The sequence below is a fragment of the Notolepis coatsorum genome (genome assembly GCF_963971535.1).
Source record: "Notolepis coatsorum genome assembly, chromosome: 15".
NCBI classification, from domain to species: domain Eukaryota; kingdom Metazoa; phylum Chordata; class Actinopteri; order Aulopiformes; family Paralepididae; genus Notolepis; species Notolepis coatsorum.
In genome coordinates, this window is record NC_140179.1 from 27,709,737 (window position 1) to 27,729,736 (window position 20,000).

Here is a 20,000-nt window from a genome sequence, read left to right on the forward strand (position 1 = left end):
TGGGTATCTTTGAAATTCATATATGATATATTTTTGACCCACCCCCAGCCCCCCGATCACGCTTGGTAGTTCTTTTTTAAACTGGTCGCGGCACAGCTGAGAGTGACTGCGGTGACTAGAGCCCCAGGCTTGCACACCGCAGTCACGAAAGGGGCTAGCGGGAGACAATTAGTTGTTTCACCTGTCAATCTGTCTGTGACAGTCTGTCATCACTCGAAAATCTACTCTGCTGCAATCTTGTCGGTTTTACAAGTATGATTGTGTACAGTAGTGTAATGAATGAATGAAAACTTTATTTAACAGATTGGAGAATGGCTACAATACAGTACGGCTCAATACACACAATATTAAAATGGTGAAGTGCTTTGAGCAGGATAAACTATACAGTATTACAGTTACAGTTATACAGTTACAGTATATAATATACAAATATATAAATACCGTCATAAAATTATAAAAAATATTTTATAATATTGTGTTGTAGTCGAGTCACTAAATCTCAAGTCCGAGTCCCCAGTGTCCGAGTCTGAGTCCAAGTCTGAGTGACCAAAGAAGAGCCTGAGTCGAGTCCCCATTAACCTGGTCCGAGTCCAAGTCATCAAGGTTGAGTCCACTCCACAGATGTCTGTTGAAGTTTGAGGTTGTCCCGGTCTTCTCTTCAATAGTTTGTTTACATATCGAACATCTAGCAGTGCTCTTGCTGGAATTCGATGTAAAATTTGTGTAAGCAAAGAGCGTGTCTGTCCTTGCACAAAATTAAATAATGTTACGGTATTAATATAGCCATCAATATCTTATGCCAAATGATTAGGGTATATTAAAGAAAAATTCAATGTATTTATCAATTAACAAGTCCTCGTCTGCACCTTCCGAGTCCGAATGCAGTCAATGCTCAAGTCCAAGTCCAAGTCCAAGTCTGAGTCATCAGTGCTCAAGTCCAAGTCGAGTTACAAGTCCTGAAAATCAGTCCTGGACTTGAGTACTACAACACGGGATACTGATTATAAAACGGTCCTGTACTCACTTGCAGTCTTTGGTGACAGTCCCTGGGCTCACTTTGAAGCCGTTCACACAGGGGATGAAGGGGCTTATGCTGCAGGAGTGGCATGCCGTCCTCGACCTCAACACCGTCATGTTAGAGCAGAACCTCTGGTGGTGGGACACACATCAGGTCAATAGTGCAGGAGGTGTAGTGGTTACGTCATTTTCGTTTTTTCCTGTTCCACCCTCTGTTCCACTTAATGTATTTCCCAATTGCCCATTTCTAAAACGGTTTGGTTCGTTTAAAACAAATAAAGCATGGACATTGGCATGGTGTACCTTTCTGTGCGTATTCATCCACAATCTATAGCTCAACATGAAAATATTCGCAATTAATCGTAAAGGTAGCAAAATAACAACGTTTATGTTTTCGTTCGCTGGGAAACTACACTGCTATTTGCCGCTGCTGACTGACGTCACCACAGCGTAGACGGTCGCCTGGCTTTAGTCGCAGACCTAGGATCAGATTTCTCTTACATTCCATAAGCTTAACAATTCGTACAATGGGAAAATAACTGACCCTGAATCTGTGGCTAGTATCTCTCTGGTGATCATAACCATTTATCAGATGAAGCCAACCACCATTTCTAAAAGCAACAACCACGTTATCATTATTTGTATTCACTGCATATTAAATCACTGGAAATACTAATGTAAATCATTGTTTCGTTGTACATATTGTGTATAGTTTATAACGTTATTGTTTTTACGGCGGGCTCTACATGCCCTGATTTAAAATGGTTATCTCCTCTTTGTATACTTTTCTCCTCACAAACAAAGTATTCTGCCAGGGAACTTATGGACACGACAGTAGTAGTTATAAGGTTTTTGAGCTTGTAACTTTCACGCTAGTTAGCTATTGTGGTATCAGCCGGCCGTGACGTGTAGCTAGCTAGCTTGCTAGCCGGCATGGATGCGTGCAGTCAGTGCACAGGTCTGAGAAGAGGACCTGCACATTTTACTCTGTCCAGAAACGCCTCTACATGCCGCAATTTAAAATGGTTAACGACAGTAGACATTGCTAACGTCTAGTACAGGGGTCAGCAACCTTTTTGACATGGAGTGCCTGTTTGAAATATAGTTGTAACTAGTGTGCCTCAACAATATTCCATGCATCGTAAATTTTTTTTCTCATAATCAGGTATTTTTAATGATAATTTTTACATTATTACATCATTATTGTTATTGTTATTATTAACAATATTATTACGATGGTTGTATCAACCCAATCTGAGTTGGGGGGGGGGGGGTGCAATGCAGACAAACAGCTGCATACAGTGCGACCATTTCACTCACATTTGCCCATTCATTTTTGGACACATCACATACCATCGGTGTGTGTACTGTACGTGTGCTGTCATAGCTCCACCTACAGGCCTAATGGAGAACACCAGGAGAACACCAGGATGTGAATGGAGGGTGAATGTGAGGTATATCGTGTAAATAAGTTTTGATTGATCGCAAGACTACACTGTAAAAAAATAAATAATAATAAGTTACCAGAACTTAAAAATATTGAGTTCAGTTACTGTGCATTAAGGTTTTCAGTTTTCAATCCATAATAAGTTAACAGAAAATAAGTACACAACCACATTATTTCAACGTAATAAAACTATGTTTATTGTCATTGTTTTAAGAACACAAGTTGACTTGGTAATACTCAAATTTTGAGTAAAAAAAATGGCTTTTAACATGTGCAATGTTCAATGAAATAGAAAAATAAATAATCAAATTTGTTGATTAATCCCACTGGTCACAATGGTGACCGTAATAATGTTTTTGTTATAAGGCTCTGCAAATGTTACTGAATGATGTAGCAATGTATTTCCAGCTAAATTGAAATAATAAACAAATAAAGGGTCTCAATTAAATATGTGGTAGTAAAAAGAACCTGTGGGAGGATTTCAACAAGATAAATGCGACAACAGTGCAAAATATTTCACTATAGTAGTTCAAAGCAAAAAAAAAAAAAAAAAAAAGGGTATTTTTATTTTTTTATGCTGCCCCCTGTGCAGTGGCGGCCGCTGTGAACTACATTTGGGTGGGCGCGAGTTCATTCATACTACACTAGTACACGTATGATCATCAATCCAATAATGAACACATATATATCTTGTCATTTTAAACAAGTTACCATTCATTCATTCAGCCATTATGCATCACGTGCTGCGAAATTAACACGCTGTGTTGAGAGCGAGAGAGAGAGAGAGAGAGAGAGAGAGAGAGAGAGAGAGAAAGAGAGAGAGAGAGAGAGAGAATTAACTCACTTTGTTTAATTGAAACGTGGTCCAGTCGGAGGGCTTGATAAAGTGTATGTCCACTGACTGTCCCACAGTCCCAGACTGTTGTCGATGTATATCCATTGCCCACTGTCCAGACTGCATCACAACACAACAGCATCGAACAGCCTGCAAACTACCTGGCGTTCTATCGCCATGCTCTAAGACAAACTCTAACCTTAACCAACTTTGAAAGAGTGCCTAAGCTTAACCGTCGATAGAACTTGCCGTCAGCCCGTCACTGACCTGTCCAGACTGCATCCGACCAACAGCTGCAAAGTGCAAACTACCTGGCGTTCTATCGCCCTACTCTAAGCCAAACCGAGAAATGCGGCTACGGAAAAGTACTGGTGTCGGCCAATCAGAGAGCGTCTCCGAGAAATGCGGCTACGGAAAATACTGGCGCTGCTTGCTTAGATGATAATAGATCGCTTTAAAACGCGCCCCGGCTTCCATCATAATACATCATATTTCAACGCACAGCGCGTTACGCACTGATTGGCTGCGACAAATACAGCGATGAAACCAGTGCACGCCCACTGTAAGCGCTATTGCGTCTAGCCCGAGAGAAATGCGGCTACGGCTAGCCCGAGAGAAATGCGGCTACGGAACGTATTCTCTATCAGACAGTCACTTCCTGTTAACTGAAAACAATTATTTATATTTGATATATTAACGTTATATTGTGCATTGGAAACACAAACATACTTAAAATGAGTAAATATTATTCATTTCAAACATGTTTATTTTATTTGTAGGACTATAAAAGAAAAAAAAAGAAAAAAACTTCTTCTCTCTTTTAACCAGGGAGGGCGGCGCTCTAGCGCCCCTATTGACCAGCCGCCACTGCCCCTGTGCCTATGAAAATGCCCCTGCGTGCCTATGCAGGCACGCGTGCCTAGGGTTGCCTACCCCTGGTCTAGTACGTTTAGCGAGGTAACATTAACATTAGCTAGCTAGCTATCAGCTTGGTATCAGCTGGCCGTGATGTGGATTAGGCGACAGCACTGAACAGGCTGCCTAGTGAACAACAGGCTGCCTACTGGTAAATGTAGTTCTTTTTTTTACGACAAATTAAAAACCTTATAACTACCTTTATTTCAACCAAAAATGCTTAAACAATAATGTTAGTGGTAGAAGGGAACTCATTCTGTGCACAAATTTAAGCTTGTCAATTTCCATGCGGCAGAATTGTTACAATAGCCGATAATCCATTTTCCCAATGATAAATCCCTATACAGGTGGAACAACCTGTGACGTCAGACTACACCTCCCTATAGGAGTTTCAACACAGTTTCAGGTCAATATAGTGGAGTAAAAAGGGATATGATAAGGTCAAATAAAATGAGATATTCCTTTTTTCGGGGCATCATAGCAGCATGGAGGAGGGGAGGTACAGGTACTGTATGGGCAGAGTAATAGTAGAAATACATAAATATAGGCACAACATTTTATCTAAATATAAAAATACGAGAAAAAAATGTCATCTGTATGTGTACTGTAGTAGTATAAAAGGTCCCTGAAACGGGAACACTTAAAGAGGATTGCCATGCCCATATTTAAAGGTAGAATCTGTAATGTAAAATAAGATAAGATATTCCTTTATTGATCCGCTTGGGGAGATTTGCGCATCATAGCAGCATGGGGAGGGGGGAGGGAAGGTACAGGTATGGGCAGGGGTGTAAAGTACTTGACTAATTGTACTTCGTTACAATACTTAAGTACTGTTTTGGGGGATTTGTACTTTACTCGAGTATTATTAGGTTTGTATACTTTGTACTTTTACTCCATTACATTTCAGAGAAAAAAAACATACTTTTTACTCCTTACATTTAAAATGCAGACCTACAAACTACAAAGTACAAATCTTGCAGGTCCAACCATTTTAATGAGTATTTTTTAATTGTTTATCTGGTCAAACTAACGTTATTAATCCTGCGACCGCAGGTAAACAGCCAATCAAATCCCCATCAATGGAAAATGAAGTACTAAGTCACCTAGATTGATGTCAGCTTCCCCCGTATCAAACCGGCCCTTTCTGTCGGGGTCCCCCCTTGGGTGCGATTGCCTCGTGGGTAGTGTCAGGTTCCGACCCGACTCCACGGAACGCTCTGCTCGCACGGGTTGGCTACGCACAGCGGGTGGGACCGGGCCGCCTATCTACAGTTCCTGGCGGACCTGCGCCACATGGCGGCGGGTGCGTTGGGAGTGTCGTCACATATGGCTACAGCAGTACCATATGTCGAGGTGGATGGAGAGAACGCTGAGGCGGGGACTTGTATTTACACAACCCCACCCGTTTTCGGGTTTGGTACAGACCCTATTGTCAGGGTCACCAGCAGTGACAGCTCTGGTCAACGAGATCCAATCTCTGTGGACGAAGCAAGCCATCGTCGTGGCGGTTTCCTCCCGGTGTTCTCTGGTGCCTGAGAAATTGGGAGGGGGGGTGTCAGACCCATGCTGGACCTGTCCCATGGGAAGGTTCGGCATTTTTTGGATCGTCTCCTACCTGTTGAACACTGTCAGGTGGGGGTCTGGTTCTCCTCCATAGACCTGTAGGATGCGTATTCGCATCTCCGATTTTCCATCCTAGGGCTTACCTACGCTTCCTTTGCAGGGTTAGCGTATGAGTACCAGAGGCTGCCGTTCGGTTTTCTCTGGCTCCCCGCATCTTCACCAAGTGCGTGGAGGCCGCACTGGGGCCTCTGCGTCGTCAGGGGTTATGAAGTGTATTCTGCCCTGACGACGTTCTGGTCCTTGGCGGTCAAGGTGGATCGTCTGGTCTCGTACCAGGCAGGTTCCTACCAGCCTGGGGTTTGCTGTAGACTGGAAGTAGAGTACTCCTCTTCCCAGTCAACGGTTGGAGTGCTATGGGCATCCCTCTCGGAGCGTGTTGTCGACACGCTAGGGAGGTTCCGTCCTAGGACGGTTACGGCGCTCTCCGTGATACGCCTGCTCGGTATGATGGCATCTGCTCATTCCATGGTCCCTCTTGGCCTCCTCTTCACCCCAGGAGGGGGTTACGGAGGTGGGTTTTCCAGTATGGAAATAGACCCGGTGAGCGGCAAGTGGAAGCGGCTAGGCCTGCCACGATAACACATTTTGCTGGGCGATTAATTGCCCCCGAAAATATCGCGATAAGCGATATTATTGCGACCGGTTAGAGAATTTTTTTTGAGAAATTTATTTCCCAAAACTTTTATTTTGAAGCCCACCGCTCCGTCTTTTCCGGTTTTAGACTTTTATTTTGAAGCCCACCGACCGGACCGGAAGTATTGTTGCGATTATCCTAAGCAGAACATATGAGCCGACAACATGTCTCGTCCGGTTGTTTTTGAGCTAATAACAAATGTTGAGATTGTTGGTGAACAACTAACTTTAGGTTAGTTTTAACGTTAGCTACTAACGTTAGATGCAGCTACTACAGGCAATCAACGATGAGGAGGAAGCGTCAAAGCAGTATATAATAGAATAGCTGTGGTGCGTAGGCACTGCAGCACGACTCGAAACTACCGGAGTGTTATAATAAATTAATTCATGTTTAACTTGTCCCCGTGTCCAGTCCTTTGACCAGCCCCACCCGTTCATTGTAAACAATGATGCATGTAATTGTATTAACGTTATTCTGTGTTGTACTTGTAGCTATGCTATACGTTGTATTTCGTTTGTTAGCTAATGTTGTTAGCATGGAATGAGAATCAAAGCTCTATCTTTCATCTTTATTTAGCAGTCCAGTTTCTCCGGGCAGTAGCGAGTAACTACTTGGGTCTAAAAATAGCTAACGTTACACTACAAATAATGCTACTTGGTTAAAAGGAGCCACACTATTGAGAAATGTAGTTAAGCTGTGGCGTTGCCCCACGGGGCTCCCGTGCTGTACTCTAGTAACGTCAGCGACCCGCCTCCCAACACGGACAGTGACTGACAAGCGGCACTGGTTCCGCCTCATTAAAACAAACGCGCAAATAGCAATTAATCGCGCCCGTCAAAATCATTGCATTCATTTTAATTATCGCAGCAATTAATCGATTTATTGCTTATCGCGGCAGGCCTAGAAGCGGCTAAGGTTCCCGTGTCAGTACTGGGGGACCTCGCCCTGGGGGGTTCCTCACCAGGGGGGTCCCCATGGGCAGTAGGCTATCACACGTCACGTTTTTCACCGACGGCTCCCTCGCTGGAGACGCGTCGGGCCAACGCAGTAGGGGGCAGCTGGCAAACCGTGCTGCCCGGTCTGCGCTACGTTCAATGTGTTGGTATTGAAAGCGGTCCTTCTGGTCCTCAAACGGTGTTGATCAGGACGGACAATACGACGTCAGTGTCGTATATCTACAGACAGGGAGGAGTACGCTCCCCCCGTCTGCACCGGGCGGCTGGCTATGGGCGTTCTCCATCTGCGCGGCCTGAGGGCTCTCCACATCCCCGGCAGGGTGAATGTGGGTACAGGTGTAATGTCGCGGGGCGGTCCTCACCCTGACGGGTGGGGATTACGTCCGGACATAGTCAGGCAGATCTGGGACCGATGCCGTGCCGCCTGGGATTCTTTCCCCCATACATCTGTTAGGCAGTTGTTGGGGCGGGTACGTTGAGGAGCGCAGGTCCTTGATCCTGATTGCGCCGGACCGGGGTGCAGCTGTGTGGTTCCCGGTCCTGATCCAGCTACTGGTAGCGCCGCCATGGCCTATTCCTTGGTCGGCGAAGGCCCTCACTCAAGCACACGGGTCGCTGTTCAGCACCCGGTGTTGTGCCAACGTCTGATGGTTTGGCTGGTGAGAGGGTAAGTCTGGAGAGGATGGACCCTTCTGTGGTTGATACCATCCGGAATGCGCATTGTAACTGAGGGGTACAATTCCCTGACTGTATTGATAAGTATGGTATCATTAAACCACTACCGCTTTATGTACTTTAACTACTGGCCATACAGTACACGATATCTAAATATGATGAACACTTTCCCACAATGAAATCGGGTCCACACAAAGGTAATAATCAAATATTTAATATATAGCAAAAGGTACATATAATAGTTACTATTACGTTTATGATTTGAATGCACTTGTAAGGCAAATGAGTACTCGTAGGCAAATCAACACTGAATGTCCAATCTCTGGTTACGCAGGAAGCAAGTATACAACCTGGCTCTTAGGGAATTAGATCTATGGTACTCTTAAGGATATAGCAGGATAATTCTGGAAGGGGTCCTCCCGGTTGTAGGCCGGTAGGGGGGGTAGGAGAGCCGTCGGTAGTAGACCGTCTGGTCAACGATGTCTAGGGAGACTTCAAGTACAGAAGACAGTGCAGTAGACTCTTGATCCGCAGATGAATACACCTTGGTTCTCTTGTAGGCTGTAGCTCCACAATGAAGAAGAAGTTAGGCGACCTCAGTGGTCTGAGCGCCGACTCAACTTGACTCCTCTCGGGGGTAAATCCAACACTCACAGGCGTCGGCGATTATCCGCTCCACAAATCACAGTACCAAAGCAAATATATTCCAGCCGCATAGGGCTCAGCCGTCGTCGGGTAGGTAATCCAGTGTACATGTCCCTCGGTCCTCGTCTAGATCTCCTCGGAAGAAAGCGCCATGTGTGGTCGGCCCCAGCCTGGATAAGACTCTAGATAACACGAGGAAGCGTTGGAGATGCTGGTCACTTTAGAACTCTAACCGCACGATGCACCATACACGATAGACTATTATTACTTAATAGAAATACGTCGCACTCGACGGTACAGTGCCAAACTCTGACAATTCAGTTATTAATTCGCACGAGGTCTCAATGCTATTCTAAGGCCAAACAGGCCATACTACACCGCACGCGGTATCGTGGGTGAGGCTTCACGTTCTGTTACTTAGTTGGGTAGAAGGGTAAAGGACTAAGGGATAAGAGGACTTCTACATTTACTTGCGCCATATTTATATGCACGGTGAACAAATAGTGCCACTCTCCTTTCGGTAGCCGTATTCCTGCGCAGAGCCGGGGCTAGTAGAGACATGTCTCGTCGGTACCATTGAACTCGGCTCCAAGGGGCTTGTCCCCTGGCGCCAGGTCCTTGTCCAATAAGAGAATGAACTATTATGGGCTATAGTAGGCTAAAGGGATATTCCGTGTATATGTACAAGGAATATACAAGGGATATCAAACGATATACAAATACTATTCAATATATATCCATAAATAAATATATATATTCGGTTTAATCTGATCCTTCGTAACAGCCGCCCCCTAATTAGTCCCACCTAATTAGCTAAGCAGAGACAGATTAACCGCACTGTCCACTACTCAATGTCCGCTGTGAGGGTCAGTCAGTTCACAAAGTCATGGGGTCATGGTCGTCATCGATAGTATCAGGGAGCCTCGGCAGTTCTATTAGCCTCGCCACGGGTCGGGTGTAGGTCCGCCCTTGGACGAGCACTTCAGCTGCTCGGACCTTTCCATCGGCACCGGTGATCACTTTGCTTACGCTGCCAGCCGGCCACATAGCTCGGGGTAGTGACTGGTCGATAATCATGACGACTGTTCCTTCTGTCAAATTGTCTCTCTCTTTCACCCATTTCTGGCGGGTCTGTAGAGACGGTAGGTAGTGGAGTAGGAAGCTGTTCCAAAACTTGTCAGCCAGTACTTGACTGTACCTCCACATTCTTCGGCCGTTCGCTTCTTCAGGCCTGTACATTGTCTGGGGTAGCGCGGGGTCCAGCCGCCCCATCAAGAGTGTGTTGGGGGTGACTGGGTCGACATCTGCTACATCACTTGAGACGTAACCGAGGGGCTTTGAGTTCAATACTCCCTCGATCTCCGTGAGGACTGTCATTAAGACTTCTTCCGCCACGGTCTGGGCCCCAAGCACGGCGTACAGGGCTGTCTTTATGGAACGTACTTCTCGTTCCCAAGTTCCACCGAAGTGAGGTGCGTTCGGGGGATTAAACTGGAAGTCAATCTGGGATGGAGCGAGGTGGGTCTTAAGTTCTGGGCCCATAGCTTGGAAGCTCTCTCTCTCAGCTCTCTTTCTCCGCCTTTGAAGTTTGTCCCGTGATCAGACAACAATGTAGACGGTTTTCCTTTCCGTGATGTGAATCTTCGGAAGGCCATAAGGAATGAGTCTGTGCTCATGGTTGGGAGGAGTTCGATATGTATCGCTCTGGTGGTCATGCATTTGAATACAATACCCCACCGCTTCTCGGTTCCTCTTCCTTTCTTTATATACAGCGGGCCGAAACAGTCCATACCGGTGGAGTGAAAAGGCTTGTCGCCGAGTCGGAGGCGACAGGGAGGTAGGTCAGCCATCCGGGGTATACTGGGCTGGGCTCGCCACTTACGACAGTCTAGACAGGTTCGCTGGAAGCGCCGCACTGCTTCTCTCCCTTGCAGTATCCAATAACGACGTCTGATCTCCGCGAAGACTCTCTCTGCCCCTGCGTGGTGCACATCCTCGTCGTATTTCTTTATGATCAGCTCTGTGACCTTGTGTCGGCTGTTCAAGACTATCGGGTACTTGACGTCATCCGGTAAGTCTGGGGCTCTCCGCAGACGACCACCCACTCTGATGAGATTATGGGCGTCGCTCTCGGGGGCTAGGTGGAGCAGTCTGCTGTCTGATGGGACGGGCTTTGCTCCCTGTAGACAGGCTAGCTCATCGGGGAACGAGTCTCTCTGGGCTCGTTGTAGTAGAAGAAGTTCTGCTTCTTCGTAGTCAGCTGCTGAAATGTCAGTCGTGGGCTGAACCTCTGGGTGGTGCCACAGAAATGTCTTTAGCTGCGCACTCTGTAGGGTGAGGCAATCGTCTAGATCGGGGTCTGTGGGGACGAGTGTGTGTGTCAACCCACAGAACATAGATTTCTTGTTCTCTGCCTCCTCTTTACTCGCCTCCCGTGGGGTGGGTGTAGGCCACTCTTCTTCGGGGAGCTTGAGAAACTCTGGTCCGTCACTGTAGAGGTTGTGACGGGTGAGGTCATCCAGGGACATTCCCCGGGTGATGACGTCAGCTGGGTTGTGTTTGGTGTCCACATACCTCCAGCTCGCTACTTCTGTTAACTCTTGAATCTCGGTGACTCTGACTCCCACGAAGACCTTGTATCTGCACGAATCAGACCGGATCCATGTGAGTACGGTCGTGGAGTCTGACCACAAGATTGTTCTTTGCACCGGGATGGTGAGTTCACGTTGGATTAACGTGGCGAGCTGCGCTCCTGCTAGGGCTGCGCAGAGCTCTAGACGCGGGATAGATTGTTGCTTTCGTGGGGCTATTCTTGAGCGAGCCAGGATGAAAGCAGTATGTATTTCTCCTCCCTCCTCTCGGGCACGCAAGTAGGCCACCGAACCGTAGGCTACTTCGGAGGCGTCGCTGAATACGTGCAGGTCGATCTTGCATGTCTCTGGCCTCACTGTGGGTGGGAAGTAGCTGCGGCGTATATTAACACCTGGGAGTGAGCGGAGTTCCGTCTCCCACTCTCTCCATGTGGATGCAAGGTGTTCGGGTATGGGATCGTCCCAGCCCTGGTCCTTGTCCCATAGCGCTCTTACAATCATCTTTGCCCTGGTGGTGTAAGGTAGAATACATCCCAACGGGTCATATTGTCTGGCGAGTGTTCTGTATACACTCCGTCTGGTGGTCGGTATTGCCGTCGACCTTCCCTGCTCCTTGGTCAGGGGTTTGTGTCTATAATGGAGCGAGTCTGTTTTGAAGCGCCAGACTAGTCCTAGTGTCATTTCTTGGGCTTCTCCTGGGATGGTCGCCATCCAGGTGTCGCTGCTCGCTGCCTTGTCCTCGGGGGAGAGGCTGCGCAGTACTTGCGGGTCGCTGCTGGCCCACTGCCTGAGATCAAAGCCGCCTTTGATCAGGGAGGCGCGGAGCTTGAGTAGGAGAGCCTCGGTTTCTTCTGGCGTCGAGACGCTTTGTAAACAGTTGTCCACGTAGAAACTATTTGTCACACTTTGTCGGACCTCTTCATCTGCTGCTGGGTCCTCTGCGACGTGTTTTTGTAGTGCAAACGTAGCACAGCATGGGCTGCATGTGGTTCCGAAAGGGAGGACTTCCCATTGATAGATGGCTGGGTGCTCATCTCCTATCCTCTCTCTCCATAGGAACCGCAGCAGGGGCTTGTCCTCCTCCACTAGTCTCACCTGCAGGAACATCCCTTTGATGTCGCCGCTGATAGCCACCTTGTCCTGGCGGAAGCGTAGTAGCACGCCTAGTAGAGACGGGCCGAGTGTTGGGCCGGCCAGGAGCTCTTTATTCAGATTTTGTGATCCGATCTGGTAGCTGCAGTTAAACACAATACGATCCTTGCCGTTGTGGTGGACCTTGTGGTGCGGCACGTACCATGATTCGGTCGTCTGATCGGCCTCTTTAATGTCAATTTTCTTTATGTGTCCCGCTGTGATTCGCTTGTTAATCTCAGCGCGGTACACAGCCTCTTGAGCTGGGTCTTTGGCTAGGCGCCGCTCTGTGTTCAATAGATACCGCTCCGTCGCCTCTTTTGTGGCGTGAAAGGTGGGCATTCCCTCTCGCCTCAGGAGTGGAGTTGCGTATCTCATCACTCCGTTGACTGTGACTCTCTTTGTCCCTTGCTTGAGGAGGGTTATGGCGTAAGTATCTTCCTTAGAACGAATGTCTTTCTTTTCGTTCTTAAAGGGCATTGTCTCTAGTGTCCATAGCCTCTCGACATGCTGCAGGAGTGTGGTGTCTTCTTCTGTCGCTCTGGAGTGGAGGCAGCTAGTGGCTGCTGTTCGGTTAAGAGACTTGGCGAGGGGGCCTTGTAATGTCCATCCTAGGCGGGTCTCGACTGCTGCAGGACAACCTCTGGGTCCTGTATGGACCCGGTCTATCGGGACTATGAGGTCTGCATGGTCGGAGCCTATCAGCAGGGTCGGGGTGGCACCGTCTATGAGCGGGATAGGGAGTTGACGCAGGTGCACATATTTATCCATCAGCTTGGCAATGGGGTAGGTGTACTGCGATAGTCCTATTTCTTGGCTGGTGAAAGCATTAGTAATCCTATACCGTCTCTCGGGCTGCCCGCTTGCTGCGATAGTGAAGGAGACATTCTCGCCCTTTATCGTCTTTAGATCTCTTCTTATTGTCCGAATCGTCATCTGGTTCTCGCTCCCCCGCAGCCCCAGCTGGGCCGCAGCGGACGCGAGGAGAAGGGTCTTCTCTGACCCGTCATCAAGGACGGCGTAAGTGTCCATGACCTTATCTTGGTAACTCAGTGTTACGCGGACCACCTTTAAGAGCACCTGGGCGCCGCTGCTGCTAGCGGGGTCAATGTACATAACACTTGCCTTTGTGCTGCTGGATGGTGCAGCCTTTCTTCTGTTACTGTCGTGTAGGACATCTAGGTGGGCTCCGTCACACCGACTACACCTCTTCTTGAGGCGGCACTCGGCTGCCATGTGACTGCGCGCACATCGGTAACAGCGCCTGTTGGACTTTATCCAGTGACTCACTTCTTCAGCGGTCATCTTCTTGAACAGGTCACATTGTGACAACCAGTGTTCCTTCTCGCAGTACGGGCACACCATCTTCCACTTCTCTTTCATCGAGGGGGTACTGTGGTTCTTGCTGCTCGGTACTGATTCTGATTGGTGCATGACAGTCACCGATCTTCGGCCATCGTTTGCTCTCCTAGGTCCCTCTCTGGAGCTTGGTGTGCTCCGCACGAACGTATCCAGCCGTAGGCTGCTGACTTCTCTCGCCAGGAAGTCGGCTAGGTCTAGGAGGGATGGCTCGGGACCGTTAGGATCACGGTGGTCTCTTTGCCGCCTGAAGCGCTCCTGTCGGGCGGGCGGCAGCTTCTCTAAAATCCTCTCGACGTTCGAGTTTGCGTATAGTTCGTGCATACCCTTTTCTCGTTGCGCCCCCAGCATCCCTACCAGGGATTGTACTTTGATAGACAGGTCGTCTAGTGAGCGATTGTCTGTTGCTGGGGGTAGGCGGTCAATATGCCTTATCTCTTGTATTACGTAATCCCATATACGTCCATATCTTTGGTCTAGTGCTGCTAGAGCCGCTGTGTATGGGGTAGTAGAGGTGGCATAGGCCAGCGCTATGTTGTGCGCTCTGGGCACTTTCAGGTGCTTCAATAGGATAGCATACTTGTGGCGTTCATCAGCTACATCCACCATCATTGTCTCTAAGCACATCCGTAGCTCCGTGTACTGTGCTCGGTTCTCATGGGTGAAGTCTGGAAACGTCGGTGTGCCAATGTATGACGCCGTGGATGGCTGGCACATCGGTGAGCGTTGGAAGAGAGGCCTCCTGATGCCTCCTGGGCGAGTCTCCTCTTACGCCTCTCGGTGGGCTGGTACCGGCAGGGTACCATGGCCCGCTGGTCCAGGTACTATTCCTCGGGACTGGTCGTGCGTCATGCTCACCCGTGAATAGAGTCGGGGGTCTGTAGCGCAGAGCCGCGGGGGTATAGCCTGGGCTGTACTGGACCTCCTGGTCCTGTGGAGTAATGTGCTGCTGTCGGGCTTGACTCTCCTCTTCTCCCTCTTCTTCCTCTGCCAGGTCTTCTAGATCCTGTAGTCGTCTATTTAGCCTCTCCGCGGTGTCCGCCGTTCCTTCCTTGTAGCTGGGTCTCACTTGGACCGGTCGGGGAAGGAGTTCGGAGGGGGGTGTAGGCTCTCTCTGGTGGTCGGGCTCAGGGTCGCTTAATCGGTTAGGGGAGGGTGCCCTTGACCCGTGTCTTGACGAGGCCCTGGAAACCCTTGTGGAGGGAGGGGGTGTTGCCCTGGTGATCAGCTGCTCCATTAGCTGCGCTTGTAGTCTGTCGCGCTCGGCTTGTAGTCTGTCGCGCTCGGCTTCGCGCTGGATGAGAGCGATGTCGCGCTCTGCTTCTCTTTGGGCACCGGCAGCGGCGTGCTGGGCTTCGGCGGCGGCGCGCTGGGCTTCGGCGTGGTCTCTTACCATATTCTCTTCCGTCTGAAGGCGTCTCAGCTCCAGACGTACGCGCTCTTCTTCGCTCCGTTGCTGCGCTTGGAGGCGTTCTCTTTCAATGGTAGAATGTTCGCGCTCGCTAAGCGTCTGTGCTTGGAGTCGATCGCGCTCCGTAGCGGCTGCTAGGCTGGCGAGGAACGCCTGTGCCAGCATCCTCTCCGCCTCGCTGGGGGAAGACGCTGGTTGAGGTGAGCCGCTCCTGGCAGTACCCGTTGGGGATGCGTTCCCCTGCGGGGAGTCCTGGAGTTCTATCTCCTCGGCGCTCTCCTCATCTTGTTCCGTGCAGAGTTCCATCTCTGGAGGGTTGTCTTCCTCCCGGAGCTCTTGGGGGACTACTTCTTCGGTCTTGGCGGGGGGTAAAGTCGTGTCAGTTCCCTCCTGGTCCCCACCGTGAGCTTGGTCAGTTACATTAGAACCCACTAGGGCCTCTGTGGTCGGGGTATCCTGGTTGATAGGGTCGGACATAATTTTACTTTCTACTTTTACCGCGTTTACCGTTTGTAGAAGGCTAGGTAGTATACTGGCAGCGTAATCCTCTAAGTACTGAGGTGGCTGTCGTCTACGCTGCGGGCGTTCTACTTTAGGAGGACCGTTTCGTGGAGTGTTCATCATAGGCCATTTCAATATTAATACCACTATATTAATATTACACTAATTACCCTCCGGCTCGAAGGACCAATTGTAACTGAGGGGTACAATTCCCTGACTGTATTGATAAGTATGGTATCATTAAACCACTACCGCTTTATGTACTTTAACTACTGGCCATACAGTACACGATATCTAAATATGATGAACACTTTCCCACAATGAAATCGGGTCCACACAAAGGTAATAATCAAATATTTAATATATAGCAAAAGGTACATATAATAGTTACTATTACGTTTATGATTTGAATGCACTTGTAAGGCAAATGAGTACTCGTAGGCAAATCAACACTGAATGTCCAATCTCTGGTTACGCAGGAAGCAAGTATACAACCTGGCTCTTAGGGAATTAGATCTATGGTACTCTTAAGGATATAGCAGGATAATTCTGGAAGGGGTCCTCCCGGTTGTAGGCCGGTAGGGGGGGTAGGAGAGCCGTCGGTAGTAGACCGTCTGGTCAACGATGTCTAGGGAGACTTCAAGTACAGAAGACAGTGCAGTAGACTCTTGATCCGCAGATGAATACACCTTGGTTCTCTTGTAGGCTGTAGCTCCACAATGAAGAAGAAGTTAGGCGACCTCAGTGGTCTGAGCGCCGACTCAACTTGACTCCTCTCGGGGGTAAATCCAACACTCACAGGCGTCGGCGATTATCCGCTCCACAAATCACAGTACCAAAGCAAATATATTCCAGCCGCATAGGGCTCAGCCGTCGTCGGGTAGGTAATCCAGTGTACATGTCCCTCGGTCCTCGTCTAGATCTCCTCGGAAGAAAGCGCCATGTGTGGTCGGCCCCAGCCTGGATAAGACTCTAGATAACACGAGGAAGCGTTGGAGATGCTGGTCACTTTAGAACTCTAACCGCACCACGATGCACCATACACGATAGACTATTATTACTTAATAGAAATACGTCGCACTCGACGGTACAGTGCCAAACTCTGACAATTCAGTTATTAATTCGCATGAGGTCTCAATGCTATTCTAAGGCCAAACAGGCCATACTACACCGCACGCGGTATCGTGGGTGAGGCTTCACGTTCTGTTACTTAGTTGGGTAGAAGGGTAAAGGACTAAGGGATAAGAGGACTTCTACATTTACTTGCGCCATATTTATATGCACGGTGAACAAATAGTGCCACTCTCCTTTCGGTAGCCGTATTCCTGCGCAGAGCCGGGGCTAGTAGAGACATGTCTCGTCGGTACCATTGAACTTGGCTCCAAGGGGCTTGTCCCCTGGCGCCAGGTCCTTGTCCAATAAGAGAATGAACTATTATGGGCTATAGTAGGCTAAAGGGATATTCCGTGTATATGTACAAGGAATATACAAGGGATATCAAACGATATACAAATACTATTCAATATATATCCATAAATAAATATATATATTCGGTTTAATCTGATCCTTCGTAACACGCATGCTCCCTCCACTGTCGCGCTTACGCGGGCAGATGGCGTATGTTCCAAGAGTGGTGTAAGGCCGGGCGCAGGGACCCGGTGTCCTGCCCCCTGGATGCTGTCCTTGTTTACCTCCAGTCTCTCCTTGATAGACTGTCGGCTTCGACGGTGAGGGTATATGCAGCAGCTATATCCTCTTATCATGAGGGATTTGAGGGTGATGTTTTGTTCAGCCACCCTCTTGTGAAGCGTTTCCTGCCTGGCGCTCGACGCGTTAAGCCGGTAAAACGCTCTTTGGCTCCGAGTTGGGATCTTCAATTGGTCCTCGGTCGGTTGTCCTTGGCCCCGTTTGAGCCTCTTGAGCAAGCGTGTCAAGACCACGTTCTTGCTGGCCGTCACCTCCGCTAAACGCGTCGGTGAGCTCTGTGCTCTCTCGGTACGACCAGAGTGCCTGTCTTTTCGTTCAGATTGCGGTGCCACTATTTTGTGTCTAAAAATATCCGGAGTTCCTTCCGCTCCAGGGATATTGTGGTTCAGGCGTTTCATCCACCTCCTCACGCTAGTGAGTTGGAGGCGGGCCTTCACCTGTCATGTCTGGTCCGTGCTTGGGGATTTACCTCAGCCGTACTCAGGGCCTCAGGGCTACCGATCAGCTTTTTGTCTGTTACGGTGGTTCTCGTGCCGGTAAGGCACTATCGAAACAGCGCCTGGCCCATTGGTTGTGCGAGGGCATTGCCCTCTGCTACACGTTGGCCGGGCTGGCTCCCCCTGGGGGCGTCAGGGCGCACTCCACTCGTGGGGTGGCGGCCTCTGCCGCTCTGCTGTGTGGGGCCTCAGTGGAGGACATCTGTGCTGCAGCTTCATGGTCCTCCCCGGGTCCCTTCGTAAGGTTTTACCTCATGGACATGATCGGGGGTTCTGTCTCCCAGGCGGTTCTGAGGTCTGTGGCCTCTCCTGCTTCCCGTCCTTTCGTGGGGTAGCAGGGGTGTGTGGGTATGGGCCACAGTGTGTTGTGTCACACGTGGTTCCGCTTGTGCTGTGTGTTCAAGGGGTTCTAGTTCCCTCTTGTTCGCACTCGGTGGAGTTGACTGCGCCCCCTCTTCATTAGGAAGGATGGGGTGACGGGACTCCCCTTTCCCCTTGATGTGGACTTACGGGTCCTCAGGGGGTGCATCTGTCGGGCCTCGCGTCCGCTCTACCCCATATCTCGGTATGGCTTAAGAGCGGGACGCTACGCAAGTACGATATATAACGATAGGTTATGTATATAACCTAGTTATATGAGTACTGGCTAAGCGTCCCGCTCTTAGCGTGCCCTGAGTTCCCGTGGGGAAACTTTTCTTTGGAAACGATTTTTTCCGAGGAAGAGTGAGTGGTGGCCATGCCCAGTACTAAGTAGCACGCCACTAGGGGCGGGGCCTGGCAGGTGAGGGGTGTATTTTGGTTTTATTCGTTGATGGAGTACAATAGGTACATGAGATGAGGTATATCTCGGTATGGCTAAGAGCGGAACGCTTAGCCAGTACTCATATAACTAGGTTATATACATCGTTAACCTTTCACTACCACACTACAGAAGGTTAACCTTTCACTACCACACTACAGAAGGTTAACCTTTCACTACCACACTACAGAAGGTTAACCTTTCACTACCACACTACAGAAGGTTAACCTTTCACTATTACACTACAGAAGGTTAACCTTTCACTACCACACTACAGAAGGTTAAGTAGCCAAAGGAGGTCAGCTATATAGCTCAGCAATGGTAACAGAATACATTTGTATTGTTCTATTAATAAAAATTATTTTCCATAATCTGTCACCTAATAGTATACTCCATTATGTTGTGGTGTTTCAGGTGTTTGCCGTGGTATCATTTTAAGAACCGGTATCGGTATCAAAGTCAAAATGTTGGTATTGTGACAACCAGTGGTGGAAGAAGTACACAGTTCCTTTACTTAAGTAAAAGTAGAAATACTCAGATAAATGAGTACTCTGGTAAAAGTAAAAGTCCTCCATTAAAATTCGACTTAAGTAAAAGTAGAGAAGTATTTGCTATTAAGTGTACTTAAGTATCTAAAGTAAAAGTACACATTTGTGTATGCATTGACCTCTATAGGTCATGTTAAAGTGGTATGTGGTCCAGTTATGCTGCTCTGATTACGTCCTCTTGAAGTTGACAGGCTTCAAATGTGAAAGTATATTATAATCTTCATCCATTTTTTATTTAATATATATTGTGTTTTCTATGCAAAATAATTGTCTTTCAGATAAATGTAGTGGAGTAAAAAGTACAATATTTCCCTTGAAATGTAGTGGAGTAAAAGTATAAAGTTCCCTAAAAGGAAAATACTCACATAAAGTACAAGTAGCTCGAAATTGTACTTCAGTACAGTACTTGGGTAAAAATACTTAGTCACTTTCCACCACTGGTGACAACACTAGCACCCATATTACCCTGTGTGTTGTGGCAGACGCGCACCTAGGACACTCAGGGTGTTGTAAGCAGGTGTGTAAAAAGTACCCAGAAATTATACTTAAGTGAAAGTATGGGTACCATCTCAAAATCGTACTCAAGTAAAAGTCAGAGTATCTGGCTAAAAACACACTTGAGAAGTTTCTACTTTTAAATGTACTTAAGTACTAAAAAGTAAAAGAAAAAACTTTTTTTCTGACTGTCTATTCTTCTGATAGCAGGTGT

General features: G+C 48.3%; 1 long non-coding RNA gene across 1 annotated transcript in view; it reads right to left on the reverse strand.

Moving 5' to 3' along the window:
* The window catches only part of LOC311241573, a 24,581-nt gene that overhangs the window by 1,687 nt on the left and 2,894 nt on the right, over positions 1-20,000 (reverse strand). Inside the window, exon 2 of the long non-coding RNA XR_014620557.1 lies at positions 1,025-1,149. This is a non-coding gene — a long non-coding RNA (uncharacterized lncRNA). The remainder of the gene's footprint in view (positions 1-1,024; positions 1,150-20,000) is intronic.